Raw genomic sequence first — 11912 nt, 5'->3', positions numbered from 1 at the left:
CCAGACAACATGCCATAAAATCAGCTGCACTGACAGCGTCAGGGCACTCTGACCTAGACGCTACTCCCTCTCTCTGTTTTTCTACTTTCTCTCCCCCAACATCTCTTTCTTTCCATAATTTCCCTCTCTCATCTTCTCCTCAAACAGAGGAGAAATGCCCCAAGAAAGTTGTTGTTGTTCAGGTTTAACATAACACCATAAATACATTTGCTTGCATTTTTCACGCTTTGTTTTATTTCATTTTACACTCTTACTGTTCTTAAAAAGTGTGTTCAAGAACAATAGAAAATGGAGAGACAGTGTGTTGTTGTGTTGTGCGGCAAACAAACTGGGTCAGTGAGGAGGGAAATAACAACCTTGGATTGTAAACACCAACTTAATCCCCTTCCTCTAAACCTTTGACTGCCCATATGCTGGCTACTACACACACACATGCACACACACACGAGAAGTTACAAATGACTGACGAACCTGGAAGCACGAGACTCATTGACGAGTCAGCAACCTGCAGGTCAGCTTAATGAAGAGACTAACCTGTCAGATTACAGACTTAAAGCTGTGTGTGTCTTACGTTTCAGGTTAACAGGACAACAGCTTCCCCTCGGAGGGAGGATCTTTTCAAAACTAACAGCATTTTAGCCAAACATCAGCACTTTGATAAGACTTCCTAAACATCAAGACACAGATAAATAAAAGAAAACCAAAGCTTCCTCTGTGTCCACAATGATACATTGGTTTAGACACATACATTTGCCGTTTAATTGGTACTTTTTGCAGCCTGTGTCTCCATCCTTCAGCAGGAAACATCGATTCAGGAATCACTGGAGTAAAGGAAATCCTTACATTTTCTTTTTCAACACCAAAAAGGAATTGTCTTGAACTCAAAACAAAATAAGACCAGTATTGTAAAAACTTTCTTTAATCAAAAATCAAGATGATTTAATTTGTTTCACAGTTTCACCCTGAGCTGCTCATATAAATTCAATAAAATTATAACAAATAAAATCAGCATGGCTATCTGTGGTGAGAGACACTGCCAGCAGAGTGCATTAGAAGTGAACACACACCAATCTTGCTCCTTAAATTTACCCAAAAATACTAATATACACTGCATTTTTAAAAGTTGTGGAATTTATTCACTTAACTCACCTTTGGAGAATTTAGTTTGGTCTTGATTTCTGCCAAAAAGGTCAAAGCACAGCGTGAGCTACAGACTGTACCAGCTACTCTGGTTGAGAGCTTGTCTAGACATTCATACTGGAAATGAACACACACTGAACCACACTCTCTCCTTACCTCTCTCTCTCCCAAACACACACACACACACACCTTACCAGCCACCTTCTGCTCCCACACTTTCATATGTAAAGAAGCAGTGCAGACTTTTAAGGCCATGCACCACTTTGTAGAGAGACAGAGGATGGAAGACAAAAAGCCCTGTCATAACACAGCCGGCACTCACAGGAAGTAATCACACCTTCAACCAAAGAGCAGACTGATCTTTTTACAACCAGAGACAGAGGAGACAGGGAGGGAAACAAGGAGAGAGGAGATGAAAGCAGCGAGGTGTATTCCACCTTTTATTGAATCCTGACCAAAATCATAAACTTCTGACAAACTGGTAATCAAATACCCAAGTACTGTAGGTCAAAATCTGAAGCCATTTATATATATATTTTTTTTTTTACTGCAGGGCTACTAATAAAGGCAGGCCTAAAATAAAAACAGAATTGGCTCATTTTTTAGCTGTCTTGCATCGTCTTGTAGTTACTTGGTAGAGAAAACAGCCTTTCTGCCAAATATTAATTTGGCTCAATATTGTAAAACATCAAAAAAATAGATTCTGCAGGTACTGGTTCAGGATACAGTAGATGTAAGTATGTCTACTACTTATAGTGTAAACCAATGTGCTTTCAAATCTAAGGGCTATTAGGAAGCACTCAAAGGAACCTCGTGCTGTGATTTGTATTGTTCAGTCAAAATGTCCATTTTAAACTCTCGCTGCGCGTGCACTCTTGCAGGGATATCCGTTCCTAACAAAACACAAAATACCTGCAGCGCATACAAGAAGATATGTAGCAGAGATGAGACGGAAATAAGCAGAATGTAAAACTTTTAATGAAGCTTTGTTGATCCATTCTCCTCCCATCTCCCCCTCCTTCCCCTCTCCCTTACGTGGAAGTGGGAGATCCTTTCATCTCCCCCCTCCTCTTCTTCTGTCTCTGTCTTTCTTTCACCCTGGGGAGAGAGACACTATTGTGGTGTTTTATGACCCCTTGGACCCCCTTCCTACCACCACCCTCAAACACACAGCCTCACACATACAAACCTGTGGTTAGGATCCTTTTAAGCTCTAAGCCCCATGCAATCCACCAATAGTAGTAGCACGCCAGAGCTTACATAATACTATTTCAACACAATATTTTTTTCAGGATGTTACTTATTCACTGTCAAATAAATATAGCTTCTATACAAAAACTGAAAAAAGTTAAATCAGTGTAATTCTGGCCAAGATATTTTATAGAGAAGGAAGTGTTTGATGGAGATTGAAGATTTGATGTGCTGTTTATGCCCCCACACATTATCTATCAGGCCTATACATTACGTCCTGCTCAGCTCCTTGCTAATATATGCAAACCCACATATGCGCTCTCTGCTTTGGATGTATTAGTTAGAGGGATATCTCATGACCGCAAGGTCAAAGGTGAGTCCAGATAACAATGGTTAAGTAAGACTTTGATGTGGCCTATACCTCTAATACGCACTCACACAAACATATGCGGATGCATGCACACACACACACGCATACACACCCACACACATGCTCTCCCATGGGCTTAGGCTCAGTGGACACAAAGGGCTTGTCTTGAGGGGTGAAAGGTCATCCTAGGAGAGGTCAGATAAGAACCCTGGGTTCTTTCTCTGTTGGCTTGGCCCACATACCAGTCGTGCACACACACAAACACATGCAGCATCCCTGCTATTCTTTCTTTCTGTTCAGCCTGACAAGCAGGGTTGCAGCCTTCAACCTCCACCCCACCCCAGCTTCAATAGCTGATCATATTACACAGTCACACACACACATCAAACAGAGATACACTCACACGCAGACATGCACAGTAGAGTGAATGCATGCATACAAATATGGCAAGAACTCTTCTTGAGTGGTAATGTTTCTGCGTGTGTGTGTGTGTGTGAGAGAGAGAGAGAGAGAGAGAGAGAGAGAAATGTTGAGCAGTGTCAGCTGGTCAATGCAGCATCTCTTTCAGCCGTGAACAGTACAATTAAAAGAGAAAAAACTTCCAGCATTGCAGATGCTCTGTGACCACTGACCTAAAGCACCACATATGCAAAGGGATGTCAGTTATACACGTACACATGCTCACACACACAAACACACACAGTGGACCCCCAGATGGGCTCATCACTGACCAGTGACCCACATCAAATGCTCTCATTCACAGTTTATTCAACAGACACTGGATCGATAGTCAGCCAGCCAACAGGCCAACTGCTCAGGCAAACCCTCAGCCGGCCATTCACCTACACATCCACACACACACTGAACATTTACACACATTTTTTTCTTCCCATACATGCCTATATAAAGTTGCAATCTTTCCTATTTGAATTTGTATAGCATGCTATAAAAACACATCGTCAGCTGTGAGCTACGGTGTGACAATACAAGCAAACAGGGTATTCTGTGTGTCTACATACTGTAAAGTATACTATTTGGCTGGAAGGCACTACAAAGTTCCAGCCCTGATATTCAACGTCTGCTCCGCCTGTTACTTCGCTATCATGCTCCACGTCCTTGAGCAGTATTTTTTTTTTTCTTCTGCTCTTTTTATCTTGCATAACTCCTGAGGGAACTTGTGTTGTCTACAAGAATGCAAATCTGGCAAGAACTGTCCCTTAGTGTAGTTTTAAACCTTTAATTTGCAGAAGGTGTCAGAAACTTAAACTGGATCATGAACTGCAAGGTCCCCATAAGCATGAGTTTCATTAAGCAGTCCAATCCTTAAACCTTATATTGAGAAGTGAAATGTTCACACATACAACTCAGCATCAATCATTATGAGTGCAGAAGGTACATGCACATACTGTCTATCTACACAAACAAACTGCAGCAACTCTACCTTCCTCTGTGCATGTGTCTTTTCAAGACAAAACACCGGGATACTATATGTAAATAAAACAATATGAAATGACCTATTAGAGAAATGTACTTAGAAATATTCTAACACATGTTCACCAGTCACCTTTATCTGTTAACTCAGAACTATTTTTTGTTGAATCGGAAAATATATCGAAAAGCAGTCACTATTCTGATTCGCCTTATAGTATAGTAGCCTTATGTGTGTTACTAACAAACTGGAGGCTAAAACTTCACGAAAGAAAACTGCATAAAGGCAACACACATTGAAATCCCTGTAAACGTTTCTGCTCTAGCTTTTTGTTGGAAGTCACAATTGCTTGACCAAAATACCTTTTATAAATACATGAATAAGTTATAATTTAATTAATAACCACTACTTTAGAATTATGAGTTAAGGTCGTATGTAAAATATTTATGTTACATTCCACTATCAGACATGTTAAAAAGCGTTTGAAAAAATGTATCGTAGTTTTCAGGATAGAAATTAACCACGTGAAAGGAAAATGGGGGTATATTGTAAAACGGCTTTACAGTCAGATCCCCGAACTGTCCTTAAAAGCGTAACGACTAGCAGCAACAACAAAAAGAGCCAAATGTTCCAGCTATAGTTTCGGAGTTTAAACCCCTTCTCAAACACTGTAGCAGTGATTATTTCCTGTTTCCGAACAGCATCAGCAACAATTGAGCGGACAGTGAAGGTCTGCTCTTCATCATCAAGAGGACATGGGATGGTAATGCGCTCTACCTGCACAGAATACTACAGTAAATGCGAAAAACAACGTACCTCTACAATCCTGCGGGAGAAGCCCGGCAGCTATTCTTCATGAAGAGTCTGAAAGTTGATCCGATGCACTGTCACCATGTCTGCTGCGCGAGACCTACGGCGGGACTGGGAGTCACGCGTGTCATCACCTCTGATCCCCAGCGACGAAAAGGTCCCTCCCCTCTTCCTCCACACCAATGGTATGGTCCGAGCGGCGGTCGCCTCTTTGTCGTTTTTGTGTGTGTGTTTTTTTTTTTTTCTTTTACATAAATAATGTCCTAGTATATCGCAATGTTATAACATTGTTGCAACGCAAATATGATATTAGGAAAAAAAAAAAAAACAGGCAACAATACTGGAGTGGAGAGAAGTCTTGAAGTCCCGTTGTGGGATGCATCAGGTATTTAAGCTAAATCAGACGACACCTGAAAAGGTATTCCTGTAGCTATTTCTTATGGTAGTTTAGTCGAAGCATGTAGGCCTATGAACTAAGTGGAGGGCAGAATTATTTCCTTCTAACTTTCAGCAAAATTGTCAGTTTTGTCCTTTTGACAAATTTGAAAACGTGCTAAAGATGAATCAGACAGGCTGGCTCACGGCTGAACTATAGTAACATAGAAGCTCCTCTCAGTAACAGCGCATATGGACAGCCTGCTCACACTTTGGGGTCTTTTTTTGGGGGGGTGGAAAAAATACTTTGTAGCCATAAACCAAGTACCGTTTGACATTTAGCTAATTTATTTATATTTTGTTTATATGAAAGGTTATTTTGTGAAATGCAATTATAGTAGGACTAAGTTTAATCAATTTTTTAAATTAATTTGTTAATAGTAGTAACAAACCATCTTGTCTATAAAAGCTGGACCACTAAATCTTAACATTATACATACATATATCTTTGTGTGTGTGTGTGTGTGTGTGTGTGTGTGTGTGTGTCGCCCTCTCCTGGACTGAAAGTGGACTTTCAGTGTCCAAGCGGGAGCGGAAAGGACACATACTGTAAATGAGTAATTCAACTGATAATAGAACATTGTTTCACACCAACAATCTAGTAATGTGGGCAAGTTTTTGTCATGAATACTTTCATTATTTTAGAGTTAAGGCACATTTAATTGTTTTCCTTTAACATATGAGATTCATCACTGCCAACATTTTCTACTGAGATTTAAAAAAGGAAACAGTACGTCACAGCCACAGTGGAAAGAACCCACCTATGAGGTGATGCAAATGTTCATTTCTCATTCAGCGCCTTCCCTCTCTCCCAGGCAATCAGTCATGCTGATGGAACAAGAGAGACACCACCCCAAACCCCCTGTGCTAAATGTCCCTGTAGCCACAACAGACCAACAGACAGACAAGTGAGTAAGTAAAGGAAATTACAGAAATAATACTCAGGTTCTCCATGTGATTTTCTTTTCCTTTTTGGGCTTTTATTGGCTTTAATGGATAGTGACAGCTAAAGATAGACAGGAAAGGGGGGAGAGAAAGGGAATGACATGCAGCAAAGGGCCACAGGTCAGATTCGAACCCTGTGCCGCTGCAGCAAGGACTATCCGGGCGCCCCTCTCCATGTCATGTTGGTAGAAAAGCATGAATGGTAACTGATTTTTTTTCATTGCTGTAGACTGTAGTGCATTTATAACAATGTGTTTGATGTGGATGCTAATGTATTAAATAGCACATTCCAAATTGTGTGTCTACATATACATATCCCATAATTCCCCTACTGTATTCCCATCTGCCACATCAAGTCTTTGTGCTATCAACCACATTATAGAGAGAAAAAGATCATTAAAGGTTACCAATCAGTGATTTAATATATGTGAGAAACCATGGTTTTGTCTTGCACGGACATAATCACGGACGGAGATTAACTACTTTTTAAGTCCTACCCAACACAGACTAAGGGGTGCACTAATTATAGTTTTACTGTAGATACATTTAATATTTGCAACTCTGTCCTTTCTGCACTCTTTGAGAGTTTCACAACTAGAACTACAGCACAACATCAGAATGAATTGCAAGATAATTCAATAATTTTGGTACCTTTGTTTTTTTTAAATTTTGTCCTTTATTTCTGTCAGTTATGGCAACGATTTAATTGATTTTGTAGTTGCAACAACTCCACTAGAAAATAACATATGTTGTAAAGAAATCTTTCGTATAATCATATCATCTAACTATAAAACTTAACTATTAAACTTATAAGTCGGGAGAGTTTAGGATGAACTAATATTAAAGTTGAAGGTAAACTATGAATTATTTACTCAAGTTAAATGCTAAAATTGTACATCATGAACATATAAATAAATGACATAAAATATGTAGAACATTTTTTTAAGCTTTATTCATGTGACTAATGTATTTACAGTGATTTAGATCATACTCACTATCAGACATTTCTCTTTAATGGGAATATTGTGCAAATCAGATCCAACAGCAGTTGAAATGGTTCATCCATCTGCTAAAATAATAATGTAATTTAATTCATGGTTCATTTAATTAATGTATTGGTTGTTAAGACAGTTATGACTTTTATTCCAAAGTGATACCTAAATCATAAAATGCAGGATATTTATAAAAGTCATGATCGTTTTCCACTGTGGTCCTCCCTCCTAATTACAGCTTACATTTTGTCACTGGGAATCTCATACTTCATCCTTTCCGCTGCCCCAACTGGGCAGTGCCAATCTGTACAGTGGCATAGCCATGCCACGCCAACACAACATCCCCTGATGGGAGAACAGGTGTTGGACAGGGTCCAGTGGAGCAGAGCGGAGCGTGCTGCCATGATATATCAGATGAACCGGCCAGCACCGACTCCTCTGGCCCGAGGGAGGGGGACCCAGCCATTTATTAAGTGTGTGCTAGTGTGTGTGTGTGCGCGTGTGTGCAGAGGTTCTGCGAGGGCAGCAGCAGTACAACAATGAGCCCCAACAAAACTGATTGGGACCCAAAGACTCAACAGGGAGGCAGGCTAATCTGGGAAATCCCTGGACAAAAACTATATATTTTAGCTAGAAGCAATCCAAAATTTAACAACCCACAAAGGGCACACTGTTTTGACATTATGTACCATAATATGAGACATATAGATGCCGGATTAAAAGATTGCAAACTTTTTGCTTCAGCCTTTTTATGTTTTAGATGAACTAAGAACACATATTTTCTCTTAGCACTGCATAAACAGAGCAGAAGTTTAAACGAAACACAATTTTTCCTAAATTGTGGGTGTCCTTTAAACAGGTCCCCATGACCCATTTCTATTTCCTGACTCAGACCTTAAGAAACTGCATTATTGGGTTTTTGTGTCTCTGTTTCTCAAGTCCCTTTACTGCTAATTTTACAGCCAAAATGACACTGGGTATGATGATTTGCTCAGTCGCTGTGGAGCCATATTGGCCAAGGCAAGGCTTGTAGTTCCTGTTAATGGGTCGAATATAATATTTTATGTCCCGTTGCTATAGCCACGCTGCTTAACTTGTGATGTAAAAATAGTCAGGCCCATTCATTTTAGTATAAATACTTCACTTTGCTTCAAGACACAGACTGAACTGTGTGTAAAACATGTCTATTTGAACGTGCCCCGGCAGAGGGAAAAGGTATTGCTACTTTATACATAATGACGGCCCAGGTCGTTTGGCTGAGAATAATGGTGGTTTCGCTGTAAAGCATATCACTCTCATTAGGTTTTTACACACTGGTCGTGCCTAACTGGAGATGCACTTGTCTGGACACACACACATGCACGCATTCACACACAGAGTGCACTCACACACACACACACACAAATACGAACACACACACATATCCATCTCCAAAGTCATTAAATCCCTTTGAAAAGAGGCCTCATTTGAGAGAAGCAATAAAATTTTTAATCATTTTATTACCAAAAGAGTATTTAACAAGTGGGTAATGAAACGCCAAAGGCAGGTTAGCTGAGTTTAACCTTCATAGAGGAAGCCATGTATCACATGCTGCCCTGAGGCATGGTGGGACAGAAATGTCATCCTCCATTATCCACCATACCTGAAGTGTGGTGTTGCGCGGCTGGCAGGCAGGCGTCTCGCTCTGCAAGGCGAGGCTGACGGGAAATTAGGGGGAATTCAATTAATGGACGTTTTTTACGCACCAGGGAGAGGGCACAGCTGCACACACACCTTAATGTGTGCTGCACACACATCGTAACAAATGTAACACACTTGTGAATACACACACGCGTACCTCAAAGCATATCCTACGCGTCTCCCACTGTGAGGGGCTACTGACGGGACAGGGGAGCAGGAGGAACACATGTTCTTCTCACAGTTTACAATCGCTCTGTCTCTTTCTTTAGCTCTCTTCAGTGTTTCAGTCTTTTGATACCTCTACAACTTTCTGTCTTCTTCGCTCTGCTGGTAGAGAGTTGGCTCTGGTGAATCTCCTTCTCTCTGTGTTCTCTCGCTCCCTGAGGTGATAGTATAGCGGGGTCGCTCCACTGCTTTCCCTCACCGGGTCAATTAAGGAGAAAATGAGGCAGAGGGGGACACTCTCAGTCTGTCACCGTAAAAGAACCATACCTACCTACCTACCCGCCTTCCAATTGCTCATATAATATACCGTTAAACTGCCCTGCAGTGTAAGCGCAAGTCTGGGTGTGCATGTGAGAGGAAAAAGAGTAGAGAGGTCCAAAAGGGAGGGGTAGAATCATATATGTACCTGTTAGAGAATGAAAAAAAGTGGTATTTCCAGAAAAGCAATCGCCAAGTCCTTAAGGGAGGGGAAATACACCAGCCACCTCTGGAAGCACCAAATACAGGCCCATACATTACATCTTTCAATTTCTTTGACATGCTGGAATAATTTATGGCTGATAACAAAAATACTCTATTTTCAATAACAAGCTTCTGCGGTACTTAGAGGGACTGGCCCCCAAAGTTAATTGAAAAGTGTCCTGGCTCTCATTTGCATAAGAAACACATTTAAAGGTGAAAAATTATAAATAAATATGCGGCCACCTGTGAAATATGGCTTTTGGCCTGCTGGTCATTTATAACTTTGCCTTTAATTACGTGACAGGCTGGGGTTCTGCAGCTGTAATGAGAGGCTGGAGTGATGGAGAGGAGTGTGTGAGAGACAGAGGGCTATAGGTCATTTAGTGTGTGAACAGACAAACATGCATGCAGACGCACACTGATGGACAGACGCACACGCAGGTGGAAAGATATTGTAAATGTACTGACACACACCAACCGATATGGATTTAAACATACACACACACACACACACACACACACACACACACACACACACATACACACAGGCTAGATATCCACATGACCATACACGCAAAGACACTATACACAGAAACACATGCATATTCTCATTATATAATTTAAAAGGTTATCTGTGTATTAGATTTTGATAATTTATAATCCGAATCATTACGGTAGGAGGACTTATTGAGTGTTCTGTTGAATCTCTTTAGCTGGATGTCCAGATGAAGATTCTGGTTGAATTATTTTCCTGGTGAGCTCAGCCAATCAAAGAAGAGAATTTTTAATTTAAATATTGACCTCTTTGATGCGAGTGATTAGTTAGTTGGGGATAATTTGGCCTTCATATTATCTAAACCTAAATCAATGACAGTCTGACTATACATTTTCCCCCCTCAGATATCAAACATTTGTTGTTGTTTTTTCTTGCTAAAAATACAAATAAACACAGTAAAGCAAAGTACAAAACTTAAAAAGCCACCACAGAAGACAAAAAAGAGGGAAAAACATTCAATACTCAGCCAATTCCCCTCCCAAATCCCTAGAAAGATGTGATCATCGTTGAATATTTATTTCACAATATGATTTATGATATAGATTACAGTATATTTATCATCCCATTTCACACTTTTAAAACTAGCTGTAAATATATGCTTCACTGAATGTTATTTTATCTTGTAATTATTCACCAATTCACTGTCTTTTGAATTTACTTTGTCCCAACCCTTAAAGAAAACTGCTCTGGATATGTTCCATTTGTACACAAAACTAAATTTCCGACAGACAGCCAGGCATGTTAAATCACAGACGTATTGACAATTAAAGTGTCATACAGACAGGTTATGAGAAAAGTCTGGCAGACAGACAGGTAGGCATTACAGAACATCAGACAGATAAAGACTGGGTGGTGGATATGCGGCGTGTGGCACTTCTATCTCTGTGTCTCCTCCATCCCTCCCTCCCTCCCTCCTTCTCTTTTATGCATAAAGAAAACAGCTTGCATTGCCCTGCAGGTACTACCAGAGCGCTGTGCCGCCACGCACCGCTTTCACTTTCACCTTCACACCTTCTCTGCGGTCACTTCCCGGTAGAGCTTGCGTCGCAGCAGCGGCACTTCCTGGGGTGTTCTTTCTTTCTCTCTCTCTCTCTACCTCTCTCCTCATCTCCTTTTTTAACCCTCTTTCTCCATCTCTGAATAGCAGTACGGAGGGAAGGAGGGAGGCACAAGCATGCCCCGGCCCAGCTCACTAAGTCCCATTATAAGTAGAAGAAGGCGATATTTCACCATTTCACCCCCCAGAAATATTACAAGATAGACAAGCAAGCGGGGGCTAATCCCTGGGATGAAATTAGCAGCGGAGGGGTTAGCGGCAGGATGGAGGAATGATAGAAAGGGGGGTTGGGGTGGGTAGCTGAGCCCAGCTAGAGGCAACTCGTCCACAGGGATAATTACAAGATGCTCCCGGGATCTGTCTGTCTGTCTGTCGGCTGTGCTGGGCTGGCCTTCATTTTTGATGGCTCTATTTTCAACAAGGGGGACTAGTTCTCTCCTTCGCTCTGTGTGTGTGTGTGTGTGTGTGTGTGTGTGTGTTGCCCTTTCTTTCTATGTCTCCAGTGCTTCAGATACATAGTAAAAGCTATTAAAATTGAAATTGTTCTAGGGGCAGTGAACGAACACTCAACCCCCATGACAGACTGTTTAATAATGGGTGGACTGTGTGTGTGTGTGTGT

The sequence above is a fragment of the Morone saxatilis genome, unplaced genomic scaffold (assembly GCF_004916995.1).
Source record: "Morone saxatilis isolate NCDOM2014 unplaced genomic scaffold, NCSU_SB_2.0 Contig11, whole genome shotgun sequence".
Lineage (NCBI taxonomy): Eukaryota > Metazoa > Chordata > Actinopteri > Moronidae > Morone > Morone saxatilis.
The sequence above is the reverse complement of the archived record's forward strand: the minus strand, read 5'-3'. Positions refer to the sequence as shown.